Raw genomic sequence first — 8,323 nt, 5'->3', positions numbered from 1 at the left:
TTTCAGTGCCCCAGAGAAATCCTCTCCCTGGCTATTGGAATGATATGGTGGAGATTCGAATAGGAAAGGGACTGTCTGAATTGTCAGTGTGGGGAATGAACAACAATCTATAGCAATGTTGTTAGCCACAAACACACTAATCATGCTCCAGCTGGAAGGAAAATGGGCAGGAACTCTTGCTGTTCACCATGGTCACACTTACACTAATGCACAGCAGTGAGTGTGCTGGGAGAGTTGGTCTGAGCCATTTGAAGTGACAATTCTGTGAGAACAGAATCATCGTCTAGGGCAGCACCTGTCTCTCAAGTAGTTGTGGCCGAGTGGTTAAGGCGATGGACTAGAAGTTTATTGGGGTCTCCCCACGCAGGTTTGAATCCTGTCAACTACGGAAGTATTAGTGTGTTGTCATTGCTGCTGTCTTTGTGCCTGAGTATCCATGGAGCCAGATCTTGTCACCCTCTGAGGCTGGCTATTGTTAAAATACTGCTGTAGCACTGTGGAGTATACAGGGGCCAGAAGGGTTTTCCATCCCTGTAATAGCTGCATTGGCAAAACAATCTTTCCTTTCATTTAGCACTATCTAACCATGGCTTAGGTCAGCTTAATTATACTGGCTCTGGGGGGTTTCACACCCTGAAAGACGTACTTGTTAGAGGGTTTATCCCATCACCTTCCCATTCCCTGGTCCTTCTCACGTGACCAGAGAGCAGCAATGCATGAAACTCAAAGGTGCAAACAATTCAATGTTTATTGGGGTAAACTTCCAGCAAGCAATGATTCCAGTTTCCTTCCTCAGTATCCCCCTTCCCAGCACTGACACCACAGAGGCTTGCCTGTGACCCCGTTCCCCTTCCCTGTCCCTATTCCCCCCCTTAGCAAAACATAATTCCAATTCCCCTACCCCAATTCCCATTTGCATTCCCCCCCTTACTTCCTGATTGACTGCAGACTATATAGTAAAACTTGAGTTCTGCTTAGCTCTATCTTAACCAATCATTTTACTGACTAATCCTAACATATTGTAATATGATTCTCTAACCAATTATACCCCACTACCTTAATTGGTTTACACAAAACAAATTAATTATACAGCAGACAGAAACAGTTACAGAACCAGACAGAGATTATACAGACAAGCAATAGGAAAGTGGGGACTACAGTGACAGAACAACAAAAAAATGAGGATTTCACACCCCAGCTGTTGGTAAGTGAGTTGTTCCCAGACAGGATGCTATCATAGTAGAGGTTGTGGGTGCTAGTTGCTTAACTGTCTGGCGCACAGGGCAGGATTTTGAGGTTCATCATTACTCTCTCAGAATGCCAGCACCCATCTTTTGTTCACTTAAAAAGTGAACAGGGAGATTCCAACACTGCAGAACTCATGGAGCTCCAGGAAACATGTAAATTTAGGTCTGGGTGAGTGTATCTAAAAATCAGCTGTGCTGTAGAAGGTCTCTAGGAGTTGAAAGAGATGTGCCATCGTGACCTCCCTAAAGAGTTCATCAACTATTAATGAAAACTAGGGTTGATAAGTCACTTTCTTTGTAGTATCAGGATGGTGGACTGGTCTAAAGTGCTAGTTATGTTTCTTTTTTTCCAATCCATTGGGTGTTCTGGTCTCTGCATGGAGACGTGGTTTCAAATCCCACTCCTGACATGATCATTTAATTCTATCTGCAGAAAATGGCCTCACTTCAATCTCCTTTGCAACAATAGAACCCCATTTGCTTAGCTTTTCTCTTCCAGTAGTTGTGAGAGAAGTTCCAAACCAGGGGGAAACAGGGCCTGTTCTCTCGACTCATCAGTTTTTGTCTTCCTTCATTCCAAGCCATTTCCTCAGATACATCCGTATTTCCCACACTTTTATGAAACTTTAGAGTCATCATTTAATTGCCACACAACTGTACTTCTGAAGTGAAGTGAAACACAATATTTTTTGGATATTCTTGCAGAAGAGTTTTGTTTTCTGACCTGGAATTGAACAGGGGCTACCCGAGGGGGACAATGCTGCTCCCTTTTCTTGGCTCATCCAAAAAACATAAGTTTGTGGTGCCCTTTGTTTCCTTGTTCTTCAAACACCTGTCAGGGACGGGCCAAGGGAGACTTGGTCCTGACTCTCGGGGTCCCTCCCTGCCCTACCTTTCTATGTGATTCTGTTGTGTGGGTTTGCGCTGTGTCGTTGTTCCACGCTGAGCTGTTTTGCACAGTGTCACTTTGCACTCTGATGCATTGTTTCGTGTTGTATGGTTTTTGCACTGGCTTGTGTTGCGTTGGTTTGAGCTGAGCTCTTTTGCAGTGCGTCATTTTGCCCCATGGGGCGTTCATTTGCATGGTGCTGAATTGTCGGGCTTTGCACTCCTACATGTTGTCACTTTGTGCTGTGGAATGTCAGTTCACGCTGAATTGTTAGATGTTAGATTGGGGAGTTTCCACTTTTGTTGTTCTTTGTATTGTATTGCGATGGCATCGAATTATAGAGCTGTACGGTTGCAAGGGCCCTGGAGAGGTCATGAAATCCAACCCTCTCTGCTGAAGCAGAGCCAAGCAGAGACGATGCATTGGGGGCATGTGGGACCAAGTGCCCAGAGCAGCCGGCCCAGACAGGGAGCAGAAGGAGGGAACCAGAGCCAGAGCAGGTTGTCTATGGGACCAAGTATATGCAGAGTATCCTTAACAGAGGTTTGTTCAACCTGTTCTTAAAAGCCTCCTAGGACAGAGACTCCACAGACACCCTTGGGAGCCTATTCCAGAGCTTAACTACCCTCAGAGTTAGAAAGCTGTTCCCAATATCTAACGTGAATCTCCCTGGCTGCAGATTAAGTCCATTACTTCTTGTCCTACCATCAGTGGACATGGAGACCAAATGATAATTGTCCTATTTATAAAGACCAAACTTTTCCTTCTGCAATCATCCGTTAACTGGTTATTATCCCCTCTTCTTGCCTGGGGTACAATGGAAGAGGAGAAAATACTCTCTTAACATAGGATGCAAATGTCAGTTTGTTCTCTCTTCATGTTTTACTGAAGCTCAGAGAGAAGAAGAAACATGACCTGCCAAAGAGCACAGAGAGTTTGTTTCCTTTTGATCTGTGACTATTAGCAGAAGAGTGACACCTAAGGGCTGTTGCTATCACCCACCATGGGGCTTGAATTTATGATGGTGGGATTAAGAGCATCATGCTCTACCAACAGAGCTAGCTAGATTTAAAGTCAGTCAACTGCCCAGTCGCCGTGTAGAAGGTGCCCTATAAGAACATAAGAACGTACATACCGGGTCAGACCAAAGGTCCATCTAGCCCAGTATCTGTTTACCAAGAGTGGTCAATGCCAGGTGCCCCAGAGGGAGTGAAGCTAACAGGCAGTGATCAAGTGATCTCTCTCCTGCCATCCATCTCCATCCTCTGATGAACAGAAGCTAGGGACACCATTTTTTACCCTTCCTGGCTAATAGCCATTTATGGACCTAGCTACCATGAATTTATCCAGTTCCCTTTTAAACATTGTTATAGTCCCAGCCTTCACAACCTCCTCAGGTAAGGAGTTCCACAAGTTGACTGTGCACTGTGTGAAGAAGAACTTCTTTTTATTTGTTTTAAACCTGCTACCTATTAATTTCATTTGGTGGCCCCTAGGTCTTATATTATGGGATCAAGTAAATAACTTTTCCTTATTCACTTTCTCCACACCACTCATGATTTTATATACCTCTATCATATCCCCTCTTGGTCTTCTCTTTTTCCAAGCTGAAAATTTCTAGTCTCTTTAATCTCTCCTCATATGGGACGCATTCCAAACCCGTAATCATTTTAGTTGCCCTTCTCTGAACCTTTTCTAATGCCAGTATACCTTTTTTTGAAAAGAGGAGACCATATCTGTACACAGTATTCAAGATGTGGGTGTACCATGGATTTATATAAAGGCAGTAAGATATTCTCTATCTTATTCTCCTTTTTTTAATGATTCCTAACATCCTGTTTGCTCTTTTGACTGCTGCTGCACTCTGCATGGTAGTCTTCAGAGAACTATCCATGATGACGCCAAGATCTCTTTCCTGATTATTTATAGCTAAATTAGCCTCCATCATATTGTATGTATAGTTGAGGGTATTTTTTCCAGTGTGCATTACTTGACATTTATCCACATTAAATTTCATTTGCCATTTTGTTGCCCAATCACAGTTTTGTGATACGTCTCTGAAGTTCTTCACTGTCTGTTTTGGTCTTAACTATCTTGAGAAGTTTAGTATCATCTGCAAACTTTGCCACCTCCGTTTACCTCTTTCTCCAGATCATTTATGAATAAATTGAATAAGAGTGCTCCTAGGACTGACCATTGGGAAACACCACTAGTTACCCCTCTCCATTCTGAACACACCGATGGGCGAACCTGGAGAGAGAGGTGGCAGCCCTTCGATAGGTCAGCTGGTAGAGCAAATGACTAGAGCCGGCACTCAGGAAGTCATCCTGACGTCACCCTTCTGACTCCCGCTTGAAGGAGAGCTTCTTTTTCTTCCCCTTGCTGACAAAGAGCAAGAGAAGAAAGAAAGGTCAGGTGCTTCCAATACTGGGCTCTGGGCCCCCTCAAAGCTGCAAGGGAGTTTAGCAAGCAAAAAAGGTAAAACCGCAATGAAGTATTACCCTGGACTCAATGGCATTTCTCCATTGTTCTGTCTGCTTTGGGGCAGGGACAATAACATGTCCTGCTACATTCGTTATTTCAAAGGGCGGTTTAGGATTTTCATTCTCATACACTGTGCACAAAGCAGGACTTAACACTCAGTGTAACCTAAATGAGCAGCCCACAGATTCTGGCAGCCACAAAGAGCATTTGGTGTGAGAGCCCAGACCTGCCCCTGCCTCTGCCCCAGGGGGTCATGCACAACCTACCAGCTGCTAACTCCTAAACTTTCAGTAACTCTATTATCAGTGCCTGGAGTGTAATTTAAACCATAAGAAAAACCACAATGGGCTAGACCAAAGGACCATCTAGCTCTGAATCTTCTCTTCTGACAGGAGCCAAGAGCAGGTGCCCCAAAAGCCACTCAACAAGGCACCACTGAGAGTTATTATCCCTGCCCCAAAAGCAGACAGACCAATGGAGAACTGACATGACTCCAGGGTAATACTTCCCTGCGGTTTTACCATTTCCACTTGCTAAACTCCCTCCCAACCTTCTGGGCTCCTAGAGCAGGGTACTGAGCCTGAGCCCAGACACGTACACTGCAACTTTACAGCCCAAGCCACATTACCCTGATTACTCCAACACAGGCCTGCCCTGGGTGTTTCATTGCACTGGAGACGTACCCTAACATTATGTCTACACTCTGATTAACACACCCAGGGCAGTTCTCTCAAAGCCCAGGTCAGCTGACTCAGGCTTATGGGGCTGGGACTGCAAGACTATAAAATGACAGTGCAGACATATGGACTTGAACCCAACCTCTGAGACCGCACGAGGGGTGAGGGTTTCTGAACCCAGGCTTCAGTGTGAACACAAATATCTGCACCACAGTTTTTATCCTCTCAGCCTTAGCATAATGAGCCCAAGTCAGATGACCCAGGCCAGCCCTGCTGCCATCTTTATCCCAGGAGAGATGGACTCTAAGGGTACGCTCCCATTGCAATGTAAGCCCAGGAATGACAAGCTGTGCTAAAAGCAGCACCCTGCAAGCCCCATATTCACCACCCTCATATAGTGATGATACGTTTTGAACAAAGTCTGCCTGGTGAGGGATCATTTTAAAAATCTTGAAGTGTTCATTTGTTGAACATTAATGTCTTCTTGCATTCTATGGGCTCACATTGGTTTGGGAAATTATGAAGTTTGCTCTGTGTGCATTACAGAAATATGTTATGAGGTTGGGAAATGCCCACCGCCTGTCTTTCAGGTGAAAAATGGAGGAGCCAGACTCTCTGCTGGCCCATTGAAGGTATCCACACTCCCAAGGACTATTCCAGGAACCGTGTAAAATGCAGACTTCTCTGAGATAGCACAGAGACAATGGACAGTGCTTGACTCATGTCGTAGCAAAGGTACTTTCTAGCAAGTTGGAAGAAACTATGAAAGGGAAGTAGAGACATTATGAACTGGCCTCTCTCCCCCACAACTCAACAGCTGGAGACACATCTGGAGGACAAAGACTGAAATGAGATAAATCAGAAGAGAATAACAATAATACATTCAAATCAAAGTCCTCAAACAGACTGGTATTGGTTTTTCAGCAGAAAATTTTCAGTTTGGGGACTTATCTTTTCCCAGTCAGACTTTGCCAAGGGAAGCAGGGAGAAAATGTTTGAGTTGCCTTCTTCAGGACAGCTTGCCCTAGACATTCTAGCTGTGGGTCACTGTCATGGCCTTGCTGAGAAATGGGGTATTTTTATAATTTGAGGAGGTCCCAGGGTGTTTGGGGGAGATTATGAGGATGCTACCTTTTGAGATAAAAACTAATAAATACAGAACTAGAGAATTTCTTTTTTGAGAAATCTGAGATTTAGACATTTTATTTAAAGCTGGGGAGGGGGAGGAGAGAGGGTTGTCTGAGTTTCTGAGGTTTTTGTTTGCAAGAAGCATTATTGTTTGATCTGTCATTATACCAAAGGGGAGATAGTTGTCTATAAAGGAGGGGTGAAGACTAAAAGCATCTGAGGAGGATGGGATTAGAACCCATGCAGGCAGAGAACAAGGGATTAGCAGTCCATCACCTTAACCACTCAGGCACCTCAATAGACCTGTTATAAAAAAAACAGTAGGAGAAATCTAAGGCCGGCAGTGATAGGGACAATATGGAGTTTTTAAATACTAAGCAGAAGCAGGGGCTGAATGAGCTCCCCCATCACATCTAGTGAGCAGCTGTGGGAAAGACTTCAGGAACAGATTCTGTTTGCATAGACACACCTACTCTACCTAGCTATGCAGCATGATGGGGCCGCTTCCTCAAAATGACCAGTTTTGGCTGGTGGCAGGTTACAAATCACTTTAGCACTGAGTGGTATGAAATGTTATTATCCTTCCTGCATGAGTGAAGGGCAGCAGAACATACTTAGTTGGTCCTGATGGAGGGGTAGGTGGGTGAGGAATAGCTTTTATTGGACTGTATAAAAGTGATTGAGGACATCATCCTAAACCAGTGGTCCCCAGACATTACACACTGAGCCCTCTTATCCATGTCTGTGGCCCCTCAGAAGCCACAGTCGAAAACCGAGGCTGGGAGTGGGGCTGTTGCTTGCTGTGGAGAGGGGTGCAGACAAGGGTGAAGGGGGTCAAGGCTGAGCTGCGAGCCAGAGGCCCAGGCTGAGGGTGGGTTGAGGAAAAGCTGGGACAGAGTAGGGCGCAGTGCTGCTTCCTTCATGGGGGCTGGCTCTGGCCCTGAGGTGTCCCCATGAATGTTCCTCTGTGTCCCCCTAGGAGTCACACCCCACATTTTGGGGAGCACTGAAGCCTACTCGCTAATCAGGGGTTAGTGATGACAAAGCCCAGGGAAAGGGAGAACAAGTGCAGGGACCCCAGCACCAGAACCATGCCCCCCCCCACTTCTGTCTGTGGATCTGCCCCCTTCTGCACCTTCCATTCATGGCCCCATCCACTATGTCACCTCTGTTCCACCCCTTCCCCCACTGGCCCCACCCTATCACTCCTTTACCCCTGCACCACTGTGGCCCTGAGACCAGAGAAGCTCTGTGCCCCTGCTGCAGCTCCCAGGCCGTAGCAGGGAGTAGGAGCTCCCCCAGCCCTGGGGCTGACATGGGGCACACTTTTCCAGGGGGGCCCAATTTGGCCAGGGCACCTAGTCATGGGCCCCACTGCCCCTTTGGCGACGCAAGGTTTCTAGAGGCTGAGTCCCACCCCCCGAGCCTTCATTACGAGCCGCCCAGGCTACTACTGCTCAGTGTGTGGCCAGTCTCCCTGTGCTCTCTGCTGTTCGTGCTGGGGAGCCTGGCCGGCCTTAGGGATGGGGCCCCCTGGCAGCCGCCCAGGGCTCCAGGGGGTCAAAGGGCACCATGTGCCAGTGCGAAGGTGCTCCCTGCTCTCCCCTGCTGCAATGCTCCTCTGTGGCCCCATAGAGGGTTGTGGGGAGCGAGGAGCAACACTATGTGCTCCATACGTCCTGGTCACTTTCCCCACCTGGGCTGTGCTGTGAGGGGAGCATCAGAAGCGCTGCTCTTTGCCCTCCCCTTATGCAGCCTGGCTGAGGAATGTGATCTGGATGCAGGGAGCTCGGATGATGTCGCTTCTCGGCTCCACAGCCCCTAGGGGTGGCCAGAGGAGCAGAGTTCCATGGAGGTGCGGGCAGCAATGCCAGCTGCTCCATGCACACAGGTCGGTG

General features: G+C 47.0%; 1 non-coding gene across 1 annotated transcript; it reads left to right on the top strand.

Annotated features, from left to right (window-relative positions):
• Nucleotides 1-306: 306 nt before the first annotated feature.
• On the top strand, nt 307-388 carry TRNAS-AGA (transfer RNA serine (anticodon AGA)). The gene has a single exon. It is a non-coding gene; the product is annotated as a tRNA-Ser (tRNA).
• Nucleotides 389-8,323: the final 7,935 nt, after the last annotated feature.

The sequence above is a fragment of the Gopherus flavomarginatus genome, unplaced genomic scaffold (assembly GCF_025201925.1).
Source record: "Gopherus flavomarginatus isolate rGopFla2 unplaced genomic scaffold, rGopFla2.mat.asm mat_scaffold_83_arrow_ctg1, whole genome shotgun sequence".
Lineage (NCBI taxonomy): Eukaryota > Metazoa > Chordata > Testudines > Testudinidae > Gopherus > Gopherus flavomarginatus.
This window is presented reverse-complemented; position numbering and strand designations above follow the sequence as displayed.